The following is a 21,711-nucleotide window of genomic DNA, read 5'->3' as shown; positions in this document are numbered from 1 at the left end:
GTGGATGGGTGATTGGATGGATGGATGGATAGATGGATGGATTGGTGTGGGATAGATAGATGGATGGGTGTGGGATAGATGAATGGATGGGTGGGTGGATGGATGGATGGATAGCTGGGTGGGTGGGCGAATAGATGAATGGATGGATGGATAGGTGGATGGATGGGTAGATGGATGGGTGTGGGATAGATGAATGGATGGATGGGTGGGTGGATGGATGGATGGATGGATAGCTGGCTGGGTGGGTGGATAGATGAATGGATGGATGGGTGGATGGATGGATGGATGGATGGGAGGGTGGATAGATGAATGGATGGATGGATGGATGGATGGATGACTAGCTGGGTGGGAGGGTGGATATATGGATGGATGGATGGGTGGATGGATGGATGGATGGATGGATAGCTGGGTGGGTGGGTGGATAGATGAATGGGTGGATGGATGAATGGATGGATGGATGGATGGATGGATGGATGGATGGATGGATGACTAGCTGGGTGGGAGGGTGGATATATGGATGAATGGATGGGTGGATGGATGGATGGGTGGATGGATGGGTAGATGGATGGGTGTGGGATAGATGAATGGATGGATGGGTGGGTGGATGGATGGATGGATGGATGGATAGCTGGGTGGGTGGGTGGATAGATGAATGGATGGATGGGTGGATGGATGGATGGATGGACGGGAGGGTGGATAGATGAATGGATGGATGGGTGGATGGATGGATGGATGGATGGGAGGGTGGATAGATGAATGGATGGATGGGTGGATGGATGGATGGGTGGATGGATGGATAGCTGGGTGGGTGGGTGGATAGATGAATGGATGGATGGATAGATGGATGGATGGATGGATAGATGGATGGTTGGGTGGATAGATGAGTGGGTCGTAGGTGGGTGGATGGGTAACATTTTTAAATGTGGATAAAGTGGGTAAGCTTCTGGCTCGGCACTTGCTTGGTGTTTTCCCCAAAAGGCCACACATACTTTCTCTAAGTCCTTGTGCTTCTTGGGATGGTCGGGACAAATTCCATATTCAACCTAAATGTGAGCTGGGCTCACTCTCTCCTTTGAGATTCTAATGACGCTGCTGAGATTCTGCCTCCACTCCCATTCCACATCAAATCTAAAGCTCCCCCAAACTGCTGTGGCATCCAGGGCTTGCATGTTCTTGGTCTCCTGTTCCTGCTGCACCCAGAAAGCATCCCTGCTTCCCCTCCTGTGTCTCTCCTCTCCTCTCTGTTCCAGCTGACTCAAACACACAGTTCCACCTTTTTCCTTGATCTACCCCAAATATCGCTCTCAAACAGTTAACTGCGAATATAGAACAGTGATGAGCGGTTACAAAACAGACCAGGGCAGAGAACCTAAGAATCACCGTCAGGCAGTGAGATGCTCCTGTTCCTAGAATCTCTCGCCGCACCTGCACCTGGGACTTTCCCACTTGTTTGCCTTCTGGCCCCTTCCTTCATCCCAGCTCTTCTCAGGAACAGGCTCTCCAGGGCCTGGAGCACAAACAACATAAAAATAGGAATTGGTTGGGGGGGCAGTAAAGGAGAAATGGAACCAAAGGGGGTCCATGGAGGGCATTTGCTTATTTCCCAAGTAACCTGGGCTCCCACCCAGCACAGAACGAGATGCCAGAGTCCTGTTCTATCTCAGCCGCCCCCGACTGAGTGCTGGTCACCCAGGACGTCACATCTCCTCTGCAGGGCCCCGCTTCCCCCTCTGTCACATTAGTCTGTTGAACAAGGTGATTGAGACCATGCAGCCCTGAGGTCTGGAGGGTCTACAAAAGGTAACAGCAGAATATATTGTTTTCTGCTTCTCGGAAGTCACTGTCCGAGGGCCTTCCTGAGGAGCCATGGGCGTCCACACTGCACCGTCGGCCCGAAGACTGCTCCGCTCGTTGTTTATTTATCTCCACGGGCCGAGAGGAGAAGATAAACACTGACAGAGCTCTGACATTTTGCTAGAGGAAAAACACATGAACACAACTGTACCGCTCCATGGGTGGGGGAGGCACTCAAGGAGGACACTTTCCTTCAGCCAACAGAAGTTTCCCAGGGCACGCCACACACACACATGGAGCCAGCCGGTGCAAATGCCCTGGGCCCAGGAGTGAGCTGGCAGCCAAAAAGCATTCCGCAAACAACTACGCCAATAAGCAGGGAGTGGCGGCCGAGTTCCACGCTCAGTCTCTCTGGGAGCCACGCAGGGGTGTAGACTGAGGTCACATGGTCGAGTTTGTCTCACTCTGGCTACCGTGTGAATTACAGGTGGCAAGACTGGAGGCAGAGAGGCCAGGTAGCAATCCAGGGCAACAGTCCAGAGGAGACACAATGAGGCTCTGAACTAAGTCAGGCCGAGGGGATGCTGACAGCCTGGCATCTCGGGGGGCAGAGAGTGAGTGGGTGGGGACGCCATGTGAAGGTTCCCTGCTGCTGGCGTCACAGGCAAGAGGGAGATTGATACTAATAAGCACTCTCAGGGCTCGCTGGGTTCGCCTGTCCAGGGAGGAGGACCCCAAGAGGCACAGCTGTTCTACTCGTCAGGGTCTCTGCCTCCTCTGATCCCACAAGCAGGGTTCCGGCCTCCTCAACGTCAGCAGCCCCCCAAGGTGCAATGGTGGCCACAGTCCACTGGTCCAAGAGACGGCGGGGGTTGCCAAGTCCTGGCGGGGCTGTGGGTCCCTCAGGCCGCGTGTGTGGTCCTTGCACACTGACGTTCATTTGTTTCCTATGAGGCGAGCGTGAGCCGTGTGTGTGGTCACGATGGCACAAAAAACTGCTCTGCCAACAAATGTGAAAATATTCAACTTCATCCCCTCTCTCTTTTCAACCAACATGCAAAGTGGACACTGAAACTACTGACCCTTTCTGGGGCCGGCCCGTGGCGTGGTGGTTGGGTTCACTCACTCTGTTTGGTAGCCCGGGGTTCACCGGTTTGGATCCCGGGTGTGGACCTACACTCTGCTCATCAAGCTATGCTGTGGCCAGCGTCCCATATATAAAGTAGAGGAAGATGGGCACTGATGTTAGCTCAGGGCCAGTCTTCCTCAGCAAAAAAGAGGAGGATTGGCAACAGATGTTAGCTCAGGGCTAATCTTCCTCAAAAAATAAAAAAGTACTGACCCTTTCTATCCTGCCTCCCCCGATCCCTAGGAAAATATAATGGCATCGAATTCCCTTTGCCATCCGCACTCTGTTGAGGGGGGAACTCGTGCACGTCTGCAAGTCCAAACTGAGATAGGAAATAGGAGCAAAGTGGCTGCATCCTTTTGCAATCAACTATTATAAAAGCTGGCCGTCCCTGTTCAGCAAGAAAACGGCGTTTCCGACCGGCCCAGTTTTATTTTACATAATTGTAACCATCTCGCAAGTCAATTAAGACAGAATGTTACCTTTGGGATGGGACCAATTAGGGCTCCCGAAGACGGAATCTGGAGCTGTGATTAGCCGGTTTTACATTTTCCCTTCGTTTTCTAAAATATACAATTGTCTGATTCAGCCCAATTTTTAAAAACATATTGTAAACTTATTTATCTTTTTAAGCCAAAACAGACGTGGGAGGCCTGCTGGTAATAGGAACCACAGCAAAATGGAGGCGGGCGGTGGGGTGGCCATTTGCTTAGAGCTGATCCCTGAATTTCCACAGCAAGAAAATACTGGCTGCGGTGTAGTGGTTGCTGGATTTTCTTCAGAACTGAAATCATTACGCTCTGGCCACGGTCCAAGCTCTTCCCTTTTTTAGGTTACAATTTGAAACGGTGCAGATCATGCCCCGGTGTTGTAGTCATTCATGTAATGTCATTGAATCAAGCTTCTGGAAACAGACAAAGGACTTTGTGTCCCAAAATGTTCTTCTGGCGGAAAATTGATAGCAGCATGAGATATGCTATTACTGGGTTTGGTTCTGCCTCCAAATTTGTGCTGACTAAAGTGATTTCATGAGAGAGAGAGAGAGAGAGAGAGAAAATGGGTAAATGAACTTGCAACTGTGCAGGGAAGCTAAATGCTTAAAACAAAAGCTGGCTGGAGGGGAGGCACCGTTTCCGAGCAGAGACGGGCAAGTCTCTCAGGGGTCCCTAACGCAACGTGAATGTTTGCTCGATTTCCTGAAGCTGTTTCCTGGGGGGGATGATGAAGAGGCAAACGCACGGCACGAGGCCCCCAGGCAACTCTCCCAAGCCCCCTCCCTCCTGGCCCACTGCTGAGCTTTCCCCTCACTGTCACCCCTCATCCCAGCTTTTGCCAGGTTCATCAGGACCACAAGTGAGTCCAGCTTTGCCAGCCAGGGATGCAGCCTGAATGCAAATCAAGCCTTGGCCTGGACGCTCCCACCAGGACACATGGTGCCCAGCCCTTCTTTGCCTCCTAAGGCCTTTCCGAGATTTGCCATCATCGTGGCTAAAGTCCCTTTCAGAAAGAAAAGCTAGAGCTGTTTGTGCATAATGTGAAAGATACGTCAATAAACCCCCTTTACACATAAATAGCACATCAAAATATTACCAAATAATGCTGGTGACTTTGCCAGCAGGCAGAGGACTCCATCTGGAGATAATATCTTCCGACTGAGAGGCGTCCGGGGTGCCCTTTCCTAGGCAACGGGCAAGCTGACCATCCTGTGGCTCAACGCCATCCTATCTGAACACACAGGCTCCCGCATCCCCTCCTCTCCGGTCGCACCAGATAGCTGCACCTGGATCCAGGCATCATCTGCTCCCCTCCAGAACGAAACCACTGGTCCTTTCCTTTGTGATGGCAACGGCTCCATTCTCTGACCACACTCCAGTGAAAACCCGTGTCCTCCAGCGGTGTCCAAAATAGCACATCTAGACTCTGACAGGGCAGAACCACGCCGACACTCTCTGTTCCTCTGCTCCCCTCAACCCCATGACAACAGCATCACTGGCTGTTGGTCAGCTCTCCCAAGGTGTCAGAAGTGACATCTTTGGTGCTGCGGTCTCTCCCTCCTGCGAGTTCCTGTGCGGCTAGAGTCCGAGCCACATAGGTGGGCTTTTCATTGTTCTCCTCAGTCATGCAGCAAATTTCTGCAGAGCGGCTATCATGTGCAAAGGACCCGCAGACAACAGAGGCAAACACGATACCCCTGGGGCTCCAGACGTCAGTGTGTCCCCACCACTTTGTGGAAATCGGGAAGATTCTGAGGATGCTGGGAGGCACTTGTCTCATCTGGGTCCCGGGCCACCAGGCCGCTCTGGTAACGCCATCTCCACCAAGGTCCGCATCCGCCCGGCGGTGAGAGAGGTCCTTCCTCTTTATTTAAAAGCTCACGCAAAGCTCTGTAACTTCTGCCAATTTGGGAAGCCCTCAGGCAGGTGGACGGGAGGGGAGGGCGAGAGGCTGCAGCGGGAGCGTCAGAGGCTGGCCCGTCTCAGCAGCAGCGTTTCCAGGGCTCTTCCCTCCACCTTCCCGCAGTTCACTCCTGGCCTTACCCTGGCCCAGCCCCACCCTCGCATCCTCCACCCCTGTTACTGCCCCCTTCTCTTCCCGCTCAGGAGAAAACATCTTATTTTCTCAGATGCAACGCTGTGAGCCATCCCCGCTCTCGGGTGGGGGGTTAGGGTGCTGAGGGTTGAACTTACAACGCTCGAACCTCGGATCTCAAACACCTTGGTGAATCCTCACGGTTACTTTCCCAGAGACAGGTTCCTCCCAACGAGCCACAGTGGTAAGAACTGTGATGAACACTCGCCTCGTTACACAGAGAGATTCTGTTCCCCTCGGTGTCTCCGGCCGTTCTCTGAACGCGTTCTATCTTCCAGGCAGAAGGCTGAGTTCTCCAAAAGTACGAATTCACTTAATCGTCACACGGTTTACTGCGGTGGAGACACTGAAGCCGGGAGCAGTTACGCGTCCAGGGCCACCCAGACTGTCTGCCTGTGAGGCCCCTTCTCTTGATTGGGAGTTCCTCTGCCTCCCCCGGTTCAACAAGCAGTAACTGCTTGCAAGGGACAATGATAGGTACCAAGTGACCTACCGCCATGAGTAACAGAGAGTTACAGCTCAGGAACAGACGGACCTGGAGCTGATCCCAGCGGTGGTAGGAACTTGTTGGATGACACTGAGCCATAGGCCCCTCAGATGTAAAATGGAGATGGTCATAGCCATACTTCGTCAGGTGGCCGGGGACTCGGCGAGACGAGGTGTCGAAAGCTCTCAGTGCCATGCTGGGTGCATGAGGAGCCCTGAATAAAAGTTCCCCTCCATCACTGCGTCAAGCGCGTCTTATACCCTGCTCTGTGGGTTTGCATTTTGCCATGAGCATCTGTCTGCCTGGGGCTGAATATCCTTCTTAAACACCCTTAGACCGCGTCTTAGTGTCTCGTCGTACGAACATGCCATAACTTACCTCGCTATCCCTTGCTTCACTTTATTGGAGAACAATATCATCTGTCTTATAGACATGCATGAAATCTTTATATATTAAGGCTATAAAGTCTGTTTTTGTATTTGCTGCAAGTATTTCTCTAGATGTTTGTTTGCCCTTTAATTTTGCTTAAAATGCTTGTTGGCACGTAGTCTTCAGTTGATTTTTATGTAGTCGACTATCTAAACATTCCGTTCTGATTCCTTCCTCTAATTTAAGCTTAAAAGAGTCCTCCTACACAGAGATAGGAAGGCTATTCGCCAACATTTTTTCTAGCATAAAAATACATTTCTCATGGCGAAGTGATTCACGACTAAGTAGATTCGGAAACTTAAGTTTGGTGTTTCTTATTCGTGAGCATCTTCAGTATCCCACGACTTGAAGGAACTTGCCTCAGGGTCAGTTATGACTTTTTCAAATGCTGTTTGGGGAATCAAATCAAGTATGAGTCACTCACCCCCAGAGTCCTTTTCCAAGTTAGTCCACCACCCTTCTCAAGCCGAGAAGCTTCTACAATCTAAGCAGTCACACAGATCTCCAGGGAGGCCCTCACGGGCATCACAGCCCTACTGGACGTGGCCTGGCCCACATGCCTCTCTGTTTTCCCTGAAATTCCGATGGTTTGGAGAGAAGACTTTAGAGAGAGGCTGAGCCTGTTGAGGGCACAGCGCTGCCCTCGGCACTGGAACGCCCAAAAGTGTAGGAGGTGGATCCTCTGAGCCTGTTTCCTTATTGAGAAAATGGAAAGAAGCAACAGGACGAGCTTCAGAGATGTACTGTGAAGACAAAATAAGATGCACGTCAATCTCTTAGCACAGCACCTGACCAAGAACCAGTGACCAGCAACTGTCAGCTCTTTTCCAACTTTCTCTACCCCAAGGCGACCACAGTGGTTCTCAATGCCCAGCATCAACTGTGGAGTAAAGTTCCTCAGAACATACAGTGGGAGGCCTCCAACTTCCAGGTCAGTCTGGGCTCGCAGCAGGCTGGGCTGGAAAGAAACTGGAGATACTGGGTCCAAAGCGTCGTAACAAATTACCACAAACTGGCTGCCTTAAAATAACAGACATTTCTATGGCCACCATCTGGGAGGTCTGAGATCAACGTGTCGGCGGGACCAGTCCTGTCTGGAGGCTGCGAGGGGGCAGGCCTGCATTTCTCTCCCAGATCCATGCTGCCATGGTCCTTGGTGCCCTTAGCAAGTAGATGCATCGCTCCAGCCCCTGCTTCTGTTTTCACATCACCTTCTCCCCTGTGCCTGTCTTCTCTGCTTCTAGGACGCACGTCATCGGATTTCAGACCCACCTGGATAATCCAAGATTATCTCATCTTGAAATCCTTAACTTAATTGCAACTGCACAGAACTTTCTCCCAAATAAGATCTCATACACAGGTTCTTAGCAGATATAGATATTTTGAGGGGCCGCCATTCAACCCACTATACAGTGTCCCCCATTAACTGGGGGAGATAACATTCAGCAATACCTCATGCTATGTCTTTGAAGAGCAAATGATCATTAGCTGGGTGACAGCATGCTAATGTCTTCTAAACACTCAAAACAATAGGAAATACAGATATTGAAATGCATTAAAACCACAAGGGTAAAAATGATTACCTGCTCTCTAGATCAGTAGTCTATCCTTGGAGGAATCCATGGTCACCTGCTGAAAATTCCAAAAATGAGAGTCGGGAAGTCCAAAAGTTTGTTTCAAAGAGGCATTCCCAGCAAGACAGGGTTTTTCGATTCTTGCTGCTGGTATTTCTATTGATTGCAAAGGAAGACCCCAGGCAGCAAAGTGCCAAGGTGATCTGAACACGATTCTTGAAAATGCCGAAGCCTTCTAAATGCTGAAGACAAAACACGCCGCACAGAAAGGAACAGGCCCTCGGTTACCCTTACCAAAGGTGTCTTCCGCCAAACGAAACAAATTGTTTAGGTTGTGCGCGCCGTGTTTATATATCTTTACATCCTCCTTCCTGGTGAGCATTTTGCAAGTTGATTAAGGTCATTATAACTGTGGCTTCTCAATTTTAAGCCCCATTTTCCCTGTTCCAGGTCAGCTTCAAGTGAATTTCAAAGGATTCCTCTTTATTGGGATTTCGTAACGCTCAAATAAGGTGACTTTTAGAAAAAAGTTAGAGGAGAAATTTAATGACTTCATATCTATGGTGTTATTTGCAAATATAAGTGGAATTTCAAGCCCAAAACAATAACCAGATCTGACTGTTGGTTCATATAAATTGTTCAGTCGTTCCTAAGTGTATAGAGAAGAGTTAATATCATTTAACATGTGTTTATCTAATTTCTTACAAACAAGTCTTTGAAGCCTTGCATTCTTTTCAGCAAATTTCACTGAGGCCTACACCATGCTGTCTGCAGCCTGCTGAGGGGTGCAGTGGGAGAGTCAAGTTGCATGCCTCACGTTACCCACCTCGGGTGCCTACCCTTGTCCAGGTCTCCCACAGTGACGGGGTCTTCGCTAGCCTTCTAGAGTGGCCCATGGCATTGTTGAGCCTTCCTAGTGTCCACAGGAAGCAAGCAGAAAGCTGATGAAAATGCAGATTCCTGCGGCCACCCCAGAAATTCTGATTCTGCTCCTGTGAGACCAGGGCCTGCACTGTCAATGCACCTCGGGTGACCCGGTGCAGCTGTGTCCAGGGGGTCCACAGACATGTGTTGAAAACCACCCCCTGGGAAGGGGGTGCCAATTGTGCCACCAGCCAGGCCCTCTGCCGGCTTATGGCATCCCAGAAGTGAGCCCCCTGCTGGGAAACCACGGGGCTGAACGGGTCCCTTGGATCATCTCCCTGGAATTTCCACCCGCTGTCAAAGCTCTACCCTTCGGACCCACACAAAGAAGTCTTAGTCTCCTTGCTGGTCAGCTCTTTGTCGACAGCCACTTCTGTGCCCCACACAGTTCTTGGTGCAGAGGCTACAGCGAGGAAGGAACAGTGGACACCCCACATTCCTTGGGGCTTACATTCAGGTGGGGGATGATTTTCAAGTATCTTCTTCTAGTTCCATCCACTCGAGCGTGCATTCATCCCTTTCACAAACGTGGAGTGGACCAGGCCTGGTGGGAGGTGCTGTGGTTCAGAAATAAGCAACAGTCCTGCCTTCGAAGTAGCCTGCAGTCCAGAAAGGGAGACAGACAAGTGACACTCCATGCGGCATCCTATTCAGGGCGAAGATGGAAGAGTGTGCAGTTGTTATGAGAACTCACAAAGAAGCAATCAAGGAAAGCTTCCTGGAAGAAGTGATGCTAGACCTAAGCCTCAAAGGACAAGTAGGAGTTAGCGGTGGGCACTGCCGCATCTACACGGAGGAGAAAACCGAGTGGAGCTCAACAGGATTGAGGCACAAGCAGAGGGGAGAAGGAAGCACAGAGGTCCACAGGGACCCAGACCATGAAGACTGGATTGACCCTGAGAGCCGTGGGGAGCCACCGGAAGACACTGAGAAGAACAGGGTGACTTCCTCTGACTTGTGTTCCAGAAAGATCTCTCTGGGTTCAGTGGAAAGAATGAGGTCGGAGGGAGAGAGGTGGGTGATGAAGAGTTCAGAACGTATCACAAGAGAGCAGGCCAGGTGACCAGGGCCTGTGTGCGATACAGAGGGAGGCGTGGAGCCAAGAGGCGTTTGAGAAGCGGGATGAGAACACTGGAGGACCCAGCAGGTGTCAGGAGTAGGAAGGAGGGTGACGCCCTGAAATAGTTGGATGGCAGTTATGCTCCCTAAATGTCTCCTCGTTAGCCTCCCCCGGGATTGATAACCCAGTTTCAACTTTGACATCACCCTGGTTCCTCCCATCTTATTCCTATTCTCCGTAAGAGAACTGAATTAACGGGGAGCTTGACCGTGGTCTCTGTGGAACAACATGCTTGAGTTGAAACCACCTACTTAAGTATCCCTGTCAGGTTTAAATTATCTTCAGAGGGTCAAATCAACTAATAAAAAAGGAACTTGGTGGGAATCCAAGGTAGAAAATCTGAAAGAACTGGAAATTCTCCTCACCAAGTAACTGAATCTAAAGTTCACACAAACCAAATTACAGCCTCTGGCCTTTAGAAAGGATAGAAGGCTGACAGTGACACCATGGATGCAGAGGAGTGATTACCTGAAGGCGAGTAGAGGAGAGGGGGTGTGAGGGCAGGAGCACGCAGTTACAGCAGTGAACTGAGGCATCCAGTAAGTTACAGGGTTTTTTGTGGGGTTTTTTTAATTTTATTTTATTGAGGTCATATTGGTTTATAACATTGTGCAATTTCAGGTGTACATTGCTATATACCAGTTTCTGTGTAGACAGCGTCGTGCTCACCAGTAGTCTAGTTTTTATCCCTCACCATACGTATGTACCCCTAACCCTTAGGCCAACCAACCCCCTTCCCCCTGGGAACCACCAATCTGTTCTCTTTGTCCATGTGTTTGTTTATCATCCACAAATTAGTGAGTCATGCAATGTCTGTCTTTCTCTGTCTGGCTTATTTCGCTTACCATCATACCCTCCAGGTCCATCCATGTTGTTGCAAATGGGATGATTTTGTCTTTTTTAAGGCTGAGCAGTGTTCCATTGTATATACATACACCATATCTTCTTTATCCAATCATCAGTCGATGGGCACTTGGTCTGCTTCCACATCTTGGCTATTGTGAACAATGCTGCAGTGAATATAGGGGTGCATAAGTCTCTTTGAATTGTTGATTTCAAGTTCTTTGGATAAATACCCAGTAGTGGGATAGCTGGATCGTATGGCATTTCTGTTTTTAAGTTTTTGAGAAATCTCTGTACTGTTTTCCATAGTGGCTGCAGGTTTTTCCTCTTATGCTGATGGTGGGCACATGGGAATCTATCATTTTCTACATTGTCGGATGGGCCTGAGTCATTTCAGACACACCTGGGATCACATTAGGGATCTGTTCACAGGCTCAAGAGGACCCTTGGGTGACCCTGCTGGGTCTTTTAGAGACTTGAGCATGTGCATGCTGTTTCTTCACCTGGTCTCGGTAGATTCTTGTGTAGCTGAGGGGATCTCAGGCATGGAGAGTGGTGCCCACAGCTAGTCATGTTTTGATTGCTTCTTGATACATTAGTCACATGTCTCTAGTAAATAAAACTTTTGAAAATTAAAGGAAAAAGATGGAAGAGAAGCAACAGAGACAACGACTGAAGCCAGAAGGGTGAATATTATGTGACTCAAAGCCCTAGACACTCTGGAGGAAGGAGGTTGGGCAGCCCACACCGGCCCCACCCCGGCCACTCGCCAGCCTGTCCGTCTGGCTACTTACTGGCTTCCCCTCTGTAGATTACTTGAATGATGACTTCTATGGTTTCAAAAATATTATTTAGTAAATAATGGATTTTGAAAACTGGAAGTTTTAATTTCCTCCATTTCTCTTTCGCGAGCAGAATTTAGGCATGGCCAGCTCACTATACGCATACACGCATGTACACGAATCCACACTCACATACAGAGCTCACACACGCAGTGTGGCTAATGACAGAATGGACTCATATAAAATTACTGAATGAACACCCCATAGTCCCTTTATTTGTCAGAGAGAGGAATCTTTGTTTTTCATATTGACTTCTCCGTGAAGCCTTCTGTGATCTTTTTGGGCAGCTAAGCCCTCGCCGAGGGTGCTGGTACGGGCCGTGTTTTTGCTTACAGGCCTCACTCTATTCGGCCCACAGTCCCCACTCTGGTCCTCGTCAAGTGAGCAAATGAATGAGTGAATGAGAAATGAAAGAACAAAATAATAGAGGAACGGTTGAACAATTTGTCTGATCGACTAATTCACGAATTAAGTTCTGCCCTCATTAAAATTATGGGTCATCCATGATATGAGTACATACTACATAAACTTCTACGTGTGCTAATTTCACAGCCAGAACCCAACCTGACAACACTGCCATGTGCGAACACTTAGAATTAAGGCAAGAGGTCTTTCTTAAACTAACATGATTACCCTCGACAGTCGCAGTGTAAACAGACTCACGTCAGAAATTAGTTAATTACCTTTCTGCTGCTCACGCTTTCTTTGTTGATCTGCGTTAGCACCAAAGTCTCTTTATTGGGAAGCGCGTTGGGGTCCCCCACGTGGAAATCTGCTAGAATTCAAGCAGCCTGTGTACTCGCTTTTCTTTCACCAACAAGTCCAGAGGCCAGTGAGTCAGCCACAGTAGTTTCCTCACTCAGTGCGAAGAAATGAGACCCAAAGTTACAATCCAGTTCAGTGGTTGTTGGGTGGGCACCTTCCAGCGGGAGGACTGGGGTAGGTGGATGGCAGAAACACAGAGGTCCCCTCCAGAAGTGACGGGCCAGCAGGCTGGCCCACAGTTCACTCATCTGCCTGCTTAGTGAGCTGCTGTTCATGCAGCTTGTACCACGAGTCAGCACCCCCATCCATTGTGACAGACACAGACAAGCTGGCAGGGTCCAGGCCCCCAGGCAGCATACAGGGCAGGAGGTGAGGCAAATATCAAGTGATAAGTGTACATCTGAAAACAAAAATCATAAATGCTAAGTGTTTTATAGGAAAAGAATGAGATTCCATGAAAGAGAATAACAGGGGATAATACTCTAAAGGAAGGGTCCAGCAGTGACCTCTCTGAGGATGCGTCCTTGTGCTCCCTGCCCATGACATGTATGCAACGGTGCAGGGCCTGGACCAGGGCTAACCTGAGATGCAGAAAGGTCTGTGGGAGTTGAGGTCAAAAAGACATTTACCTGCAGTCAAGGGAGACATCAGTTCTGCATCTCCTGGGAGAACGGGCAGAGATGTGACATGTGGAGGGAGCTGCACTAGCACAGAGAGGCAGGAAGGACAGCAGAGTGCATCAGGGACACAACTGGAGCTGAGGGTAGCTAAGGACCAGTCGGAAAGGACTAGACTGTGGGGGCCTAGAAGTTAACCGTCATGTTCTAGGCAGTAGGGAGCCACAGAAGGCTGCTGAGCAGCGGGTGGAGCTCAGCGTGTGCTTTTAGGACATCAGAGGCAGACGTGTGGAGAGGACCGTACGAAGGTCGCACTGCAGGTGGCAGAACAACCAGGTGCAATGGGATTAACGACAACAAACAAAGCCGCCATGTCCACACAACAACATGAAGGGCCTGGATGGGGCAGCGGGTACCATGACGGGAAGGGCACGACAAGCCCCAGATGCTGGCGGGTGATTTGCCTACCTGGCTGTGGTCCAGGCCCGATGGGCCTGGGACGCGAGAGGGTGGCGTCAATGCGGTGCTGAAGCCTTGGTCTCTGGGACAAGGGAGACGTGGTGTCGTGAACCAGGCAGGGTCAATGAGGGGCAGGTCTGAGGAAGACATTTCTCGTGTAGGGCATGTCGGTTCAGGACTCACGGCCCCTCTGTCCGGAAGGCCGTCAAACTCGGGCCTACGCTGGGGCGACCGAGCCTGAGGCCAGAGGGCTGACGCAGAGGCAGCCGAGGTCAGGGCCAGAGCTGCGGTCGCTGTGTCTGTTCCGTGTCACAGCGAGCTGCCTGGGAGCAGGGCTCGCAGCACTAACCCGATGTTCCCTGGGATTGTTACTGCCAATAACTCTTTACTGGGGAAATCAAATGGCTGTGACTTCTCACTGTTGTTGGAAAGCTTGAGGGTGAGCCATGAGTCACGCACAGAAGGGCTCTGTCCGCGCCGGCCGCATGGAGAAGCCAGGTTCCAACACAACACCTGGAAGAGCGTTCCATTTTAGACAGGCTCAGGTCCCTCCTCCAACTGGAAACGAGTGTCACGGGCACTGAGGGCTCTGTGCCCTGCGCGGTGTTTAATAGAAGGGCTCCATTTTGTCTTTAATCTACGCGAGATCAATACTGAAATTCCTAAGTCGTAAGAGCAGTAAACCGTATATATTTATGAGCCGTGCCGTTTATGAAACACTTTGCCCGTGTTCCTCTGACAACCCCGCAGAGTCAGCGCTGCCTCCCGCCTCCAGAGACGGAGGCCCCGGGAGGCCCCACTGTCTGCTGACCACACAGCATCCGAGCCGAGGTTGAGTCGGAGCTTTATTGTATTCGCATCACACGGTGCGTTGTGGAGCGTGTTATAGTTCACGGTGCTCTTTCGAGATAACCTGTTAGATCTTCCTGGGGCCCTGTTGTTGGCCACCGTTGACTCCCCTCCCAGGAGAGGGACCTGAGAGCTGAGGGCTTCATGAAGGTCACAGGAGAGGGGCAAGGCTGAGACTCCAAGCCGCGCCCCTCCATCCTCTCCCCACCCATGCAGCCCTCCTTCTACAACCCACAGAGAGCCGGCCAGGTTGGTCATCCTTACGGTCGCACAACTAGGGCTTCCATCCCACGCTGAGGACTGAAACAGCCCCCATGAGTTCTTCCTGCTTCACACTCCCAACCCCACAGATGCCACGGAGGGACACCCGAAAAACGCTGCCCTCGCCTTGAGGTCTTTCAAAGGTTCCAGATTTGAAAGCCCCAAACAAACTTCATCACTTCATGCACACGTCCCGTCACCGTGTCATCCCCTTCAAGGGGGCGACGGAGAAGAGCTCTCTGAGCTCCGAGGCACATCAGCCCAGTGTGCCCATGGACAACCGCCCCGGTCCGCTGGGCTCATCACACCGGGCAGGACGCAGAGAGCACAGAGAAACCTGCCCAGCACACAGACCCTGGAAGGAACGCCGACACAACTGAGCCGCCTGGAGCCGTTCTCGTGCTGGAGTCTGTTGCCAATGGGTGTCACAGACCACCCCCAAAAGCACTGACGTCAGTATAGCCACCGTCACGCAGTGGGGGAGGCGCGTCCCGAGAAAGGCATGGTCAGGCGTTCTGTCGCTGTGCGCACGTCGTCGAGGGCACTGACGCAGTCCCAGGTGGTGCAGCCCGCTCCACACCTAGGCCGATGGTACTGACGCTGCGGGTCCAGCGTCCTATGTGCGGTCCGTCATCGTCCTGCGGCGCGTGAACACACAGGTTTTTACCAAAGGCTTCTCAGTGAAGATGGAGCGGGAGGCGCCCTTTTCCTCTCACACAGCTAAACCTCCTCCGTCTCCTCCTTGGGAATCTCTGTCTCTCCCAAAGCTCCCTGTGGCTGCTGCTGTCTCTCCTCCTCCCTGCAGCCCCCCTAGACCTTCCGGTCCCCCCTCCATCCGCGCGCGGCATCTCCTTGCCTTGTAGAGCAGTGGGCATCCCATCCACTAACCCTCTCAGGAAACCTGAAAATGTTCCTTAGGACCCACTCTCTTTAAAAATCCAGGAACTTCTGAGCAGGAAGAGAAAGACTTGGAGAAAAATTCTTAAAACCATTGATTTAGTTATTGTTCTTGCCGCAAAATAAAAATGTAAGAGCCAACATTTTCCATCCCAGATTCTTTCAATACTTTCTCCCTAGGTCTCAAAAGAGCCCTATCTGGCAGGTGCTGACCCCGCTTTACAGACGAGTATACTGAGTGAGGCCAAGCGAGTGAAGCTGCCAACCACTACAGCTGGGAAAGTGCAGACCTGCGTCTGTCTGACTCCAGAAACCAGGCGGCCCCGCCCCGAGCGCAGAGACAGAACCAGCCTCCCCTCCCCAGCACCCTCCGCTCCCACCCAGTGTCCTCTGGCCCGAGGGAGGAGAAGCTCCTGACCATTTCAGCAAGAGACCTGCTTCTGGAACCGGCCCTGGGTGCCAGTGCCCCATCGGCCCACACACCTGCCACCAGCCTCCAGTCACATCTGGAGCGTATTTAAAATCACCTCCAGCCACAACTCCAGAGTGGGTTTTTTAGAATCAAAGACGGCAGGAGATCAAGCGAGTGGCTTCGGCTCACTTGCTGTGGTTCAGCCCAGGAGATCTGTGTCCCCCGGTCTCCCCACTGTGCCCGGGCAACCTCACACAGGCAGTCTGACCGACCGTTGCCACTGGCGAGCACGGGGCCCTCGGTCCCCTCCTGGACTCAGGGCCTCTCCTTCAAGCATGCAGCTGCAGGAGGGGGTCCAAGCTGAGTCGTGCTGAACCAAACTGGCCCAGAGCAAGTCGTCCTCTGCCACTGACCGTGTGTGACCTCGGGCGTGTCCCTGACAGCCCGAGCCCTTGTTTCTTCACCTGACAGGAGAGGACTGGGCAGGAGCGAGGAAATGAGGGAGGACCTCCCACAGCGTCCTCCATGGACGTGCGCAATCCTCACGGCTATCTCCCAGGGCAGCCCATCTCTCCTGCCCGCCCTGACTATGGGCATCATCACCGTGGGGCCCTAGGCCTCTGCACCTGCCATGGCAGCTGAGCTCAGCCCCCTCTCAGGTCCCTTCCTGCTTTGACTGTCTATGAAGCAAACTTCATTTTGCGTTTTTTTCCTGCTTGTTGGATGAAAATAAAATCGCTCATTCCCAAAACCTCTGGGAAAAAGAGGGCATTCACTGGAAACAGCCCTTCTTTTCCAGAATTGGAATCAAAAGCGTGTGCTGTGGACTGTTGGCTCAGGTCAGAGGGAAAGAGAAATGGCAGAGAGGCTCCAGGTAACAGGGACCTGGGTTGGGAAGGCAGGTACAGTCAACGTGTCACGCCCACAGGCCAGGCTCTGGAGGCCTTCCACTCTGTGTGGGTTTGCCCGGAGCGCACACCTGTTGTGTGATAGAAACAACAGAATGGTATTCGCAGAGGGCTCCCCCCTGGAGGGGAGTCCTGATGGGAACCTTGGGAGTGACAGGTGCCACTTCACTGAGGGGTGCCCAGTGGAGGAGCAGGGAGGTGACCGAATGACAGGAGGGAGGGAACAAAGAGAGAGAAATGGTGAGCGGTCCACTCGCACATCAGCCAGGCCTCGGCTACTGGCCAAGCAGCCTCCTGAGGCATCGGCAGACCCGCTCGAGCCCTCCCAGGAGGCAGCATCGCAGACAAGCGTCCGCCCAGCTCTCCTGAGAGCACACGAGGGAGGCTTCCGGCCTCTCCTGGCCGTTCAACGGTCTTGGGGTCGCTCTATGACCCACCTCAGGAAAACAATGACTGTCAGAGCTCCTGACTGATTCGTTGATGGGAACAAAAGCTGTCCATCTTTCTTTAAAATACAGATCGATGCCTGGTCCTCACCCCAGGCCTGTCCCTTCCGTGTCCCCTACCCTTTGGCCACTCTTGGAAAGAAATGTTCTTCCGGTTAAGCACGCTTTGACTAATAATTTATTCCATCTGTTCTTCCTCCCGAGATTTGACCGTGACACTAAAGATTCCGAGACAGACCTGGTACTTACATTAAAAACAAGGTTGCCCGTAACTGATGGATGGTGGGGTGTGAGGCCAAGTAGAGGGGTGCAGGGCACCGCCCCCTCTCATCTGCCTGGCTTTTATGCAAATTGCTGATCTACCCAATATGTTAAAGGCATGGACACCTCTGAAACTAGGTAAGAGAGAATCCCATCTCCCTTTGCAAGGGAATCTTTACGCCTAACCCTGTTCCAGTCGTTGGCAGGAGGAACAGGGAGGGAGAGGCATAAAGAACTCGTGAATGATTGTTGACTGCATGCATACACCAACTAACAGGGTGACTGGCGGCCAGGCCAGCTCCTTCAGCAGGCAGCTGACATGCCTTCCGTCCTCTGAGCAAGCTCGCGAGTGGGTTGGATAAAGCCTATCGCAGAAGGGGCACCACTCCTCAGACAGAAAATCACTTGTCTGGGTCACTGGGGCCTTGAGTCGTAGGCGGGGCCCGATTCATCCTCAGATCTGCGTCACCACCCTCGCCAAGCACACTGGGCAACGTGCCTTTCTTTGTTGTGCGTTTTCCAAAACTCCACCGACTCAGGGCCTTTAGCAGGACCACAGGTGTCTTCAGAGGTGGGGAGAGCACGTGGACACGACTGGTGTGGGGAGCCGTCCCCCAGCAGGTGGAGAACAAAAGGGGCCCCACGTGGGCACAGTCCCCTCATTAAGTCCGTTGCTGTATTTGGAGTCAAGTGCCCTCTGTCTGAGTGGACAGCAGGTTTCTGACCAAACATCACTGAGGCTGCCCCCAAGGGCGAACGGGACGGAGTTCCTCTGTCTCCCCCTGGCGAATGCCGAGACTGGGGTGCCAGAGCTGAGCAGTTTGACCCACTCTGACTCAATGTGATGGCCAATGTCCCAGGGAGAAAACAGACCTCTCCACGACCCCATCCCCACGTTGGCAGCATGCGTGGGTCAACCCAGTCCGCAAGGACTGTGTAACGCATGGGGCGTCGCCTCTCGGAAAGGTCACGTTGCATCTGCGGTCGTTGCACGGTGTTCCCACTATGGATTTACGGAGCAGGAGGGACAAGGGCCTGATGGTAGCGCGTATTCGGTCCCGCAACACCGGGTGGGATGGGGCTTACAGAGGGAGAGGCCCCAGGCTGCGGGGCCCATGGGGAGGGTGCTGTGGGGCGGGCTCCATGCCCCAGAGGCTCTGTTGGCACTCAGCCGATGCCATGGCATCTGATGGAGTCAGAACAGATTTTCTCAGTCCGAGAGCAGTGCCCACTCCAGCCTGTAGCCGACTGAGAAAACCTTGGCAACACAGACGATGAACGGCTCATCCTCTTCCTGAGGACGCGCCGGGACTCGGGAAGATGTCTGCCAGACCTCGTCCCCTTGCCAGGCTTCCAGGTGTTTCTTTGTGTTCGCGCAGAGAGCTAACATCATTTTTTCCTTCGGTTCGGAAGAGGTGGTCCAAAGTGTTTAAGCGACAGTAGTTGCAACATGTCAGAGTGGGAATTTATTATCTCAGCCCCAATAGGTCTTAATAAGCCTCACGCAACTGTTTAGGCATTTATTCTATTAACGGCTGTTCATTCTGGTGGCTTCACCTGAATATTCATGATCTTCCCGTCCCCAGAGCTTCGGCACAGCAGCTGTTTGAAACCCGTAGCAAATGTTCACGAGAGCTCCACAAATACAAACACCCTCACAGCCGAGCGTTCCAGCCCCGGCCTCGCGGAGGCCGGTCGTGAAACATTTATGCCGAGTGGCTTTTGGAGGGCAGCTTTTACAAAACTTAAATGGTGCCCCCTTCAGGGGGCCCTTCACTCTAACTAGGACAAGACAGACGGACATGGATCCAGGAGAGCCCACGTCCACAGACACTGCCTCCTCCTCCTGCCATGGAAGGTTCCGGATAAATCCCAGCTGGAGGGGAAGGGAAGCGGGCGTGAACTGGGTACAGCGCAGGCGACGTGCACTAGATGCTTCGGGGGTATTCGGAATCTGGTGTTTGTGAAAGAGTCGGGGGTTTGTGCAGGGACTATTTTTGGCATGAAAATATCCAAAGAGAAAGGATTGGTGGTGGTTTTCCAAAGGGACATAACTAGGAGTGACAGGATTAAATTAGAAGGGGACATCTGACATGGAATTCAGTGAGATCTCCCCTCGAGCATGTGTTTCCTGCCTTTCAACTCAGAAGGCAAAGGAGAGGGAGTCCAGGCCCAGCTAATGACTGAGCAGCCTCCGCCTTGAGCAGGTGGTTTCACCACTTTGTGCCTCAACTTCTTTGTCTACAAATGGGGGTTGGGGGACTTGTGTCGAAGAAGATGCTTATAAACACTTTATAAACCGATAAGACATTAATGTATTATAAATACATCCCTATTGTCCTTAATTTACCCAAAGAAGATTTTAATGATTAGTCTAAAGGCGTAAAGCTAAAGATGAATAAACGTACTTTTCGGGGCTGGCCCTGTGGCCGAGTGGTTAGGTTTGCGTGCTCCACTTCAGCGGCCTGGGTGTGGACATGGCACCGCTCATCAAGCCACGCTGAGGTGGTGTCCCACATGCCACAACCAGAAGCACTCACAACTAGAATATACAGCTGTGTACTGGGGTGCTTTGGGGAGAAGAAGAAAAACAAAACATACTTTCCTAGCCTTTTTGTGGGAAGCCAAGGTCACCTCAACGGTGAGGACCGTGGGGTGGACAAGAACGGGGTGCTGTCACACCTGATGCGATGTAATTGCTGGAGTAGAAAGAACGTGGGTTGCGGAGTCATGCTGACCTGGGTTCAAACCCCAGCGCTACCACTGAAATGCAAGCAAATCACGCAGCTTTTTCAAGCCTCAGTCCCTTATCTGTAGAACGTAAAGGGGATCTAACGTACCCGTTTATCACGAGCTTTGAGGCGCCGAACAATACACAGCAGGGGCCGCACAGAGGGGTCTCTCCTCCCACCTTCTGCCACTGGAGGCAGCTCCCTGCCCCCCTCCCGCCCCCACCCCTGCCCCTCTGGCCTCAGCTGTGGGGATTTTAGAACCTGCATCTGGGCAGATGGATGAACACCCACACCGCCACGCAGTGGCTCAGAGTGTCCCCTCCGAGGGCAGAGTCTGGAGAGCGAGAGAAGCCAGGAGAGGGGACCCTCGCTCCTTGCTGGCACCCTGGCCAGGCAGCTTGTCCTTTCCCCGGGACTCTAGGGAGCTGAAGGGAAGGAGAGAGGGGAGGCTTTCCTGCAAGTCTCTTCCAGGAGGAGAAGATAGACCGGAACTTCTCAGGGACAATGACCATCCCCAGCCAAGTCCCCGCCCCGTGCCTCCCCAGAACTTCCCACACGCGTCGTCATCCTAGATACTTTATCATCCATTCCCTCAGTAGACGAACGCTTCTCAACCTTTTGTAAATGCCGTCTTTGGATTAACATAAAAATCACAAATCCTCTATGGGGTCTGGAATTTCAAAATGAAAGGAATCTCATGGTTAAAAGCAAATGAAGGCAATTATTATAAAAACATGCATTTTCAAGCTGCACAAACTTCCTCTCATACAGTTCCTTACCCCAAGCTTGAAAAAGTCACAGAGTAACAGAGAATGAAAGACCCAAACATGGAAAAAACGAGTTAATGGAACACATGGGCGACGTTGCAATGGAGGAACCGGTGTGTCCTCAGGAGCAGGCAGGGGGCTCTGCTGGGAGGAGCACGGGTGGCTGTGGAGAGAGGCAGGTGGAGCAGCTCTTTCTGGATGGCAATGGTGGAAGAGGCGTCACATGCACAGGCAACCGGTGGGCAGGGGTGGGAAGGAAGGGAGGCTGATGTGGCAGGAAGCCTGTGTGGCCGACTCGGGGGCAGCGCTGTGGAGCGGGGCGAGGGGCCCACGGAATCGTCCAGCAGCATCACCAGGATTTTATTGTAGGAGAAAAAAGCATGTGTGTTTGTGACAAAAGCAGTGAGGCGGGAGCCGCAGGCAGGGCGAGCCCATGCTGCCGTGAGACCCTCCCCTGGTCACCCGCAGGGCCGGTTTCCTCCGAAACAAGAAGGAGCTCAGGACTCACTCTTGCGCTGACGGGCAGCAAAGCTGGGACTCAAACCCAGGCCTCTGGTTGCGGGGCTCAGTGCTCTTCTCCCTTCTCATTTTAGCTCATTGGCTACC

General features: G+C 52.1%; 1 protein-coding gene and 1 long non-coding RNA gene across 3 annotated transcripts in view; one reads left to right on the top strand and one right to left on the bottom strand.

The window, feature by feature from the left end:
• The window catches only part of NFIA (nuclear factor I A), a 520,959-nt gene that overhangs the window by 53,564 nt on the left and 445,684 nt on the right, over nt 1-21,711 (top strand). The gene's annotated exons all lie outside the window — the stretch shown is intronic.
• LOC138924387 (uncharacterized) lies at nt 1,318-12,762 on the bottom strand. Its single transcript, XR_011439434.1, has 2 exons — nt 12,415-12,762; nt 1,318-1,507 (listed from the first exon to the last, which is right to left on the bottom strand). It is a non-coding gene; the product is annotated as an uncharacterized lncRNA (long non-coding RNA).

Source organism: Equus caballus, chromosome 5, assembly GCF_041296265.1.
Source record: "Equus caballus isolate H_3958 breed thoroughbred chromosome 5, TB-T2T, whole genome shotgun sequence".
In the NCBI taxonomy this organism is placed as follows: Eukaryota; Metazoa; Chordata; class Mammalia; order Perissodactyla; family Equidae; genus Equus; species Equus caballus.
Note: the sequence above shows the minus strand (reverse complement) of the source record. Positions and strands in the feature narration are given on the sequence as shown.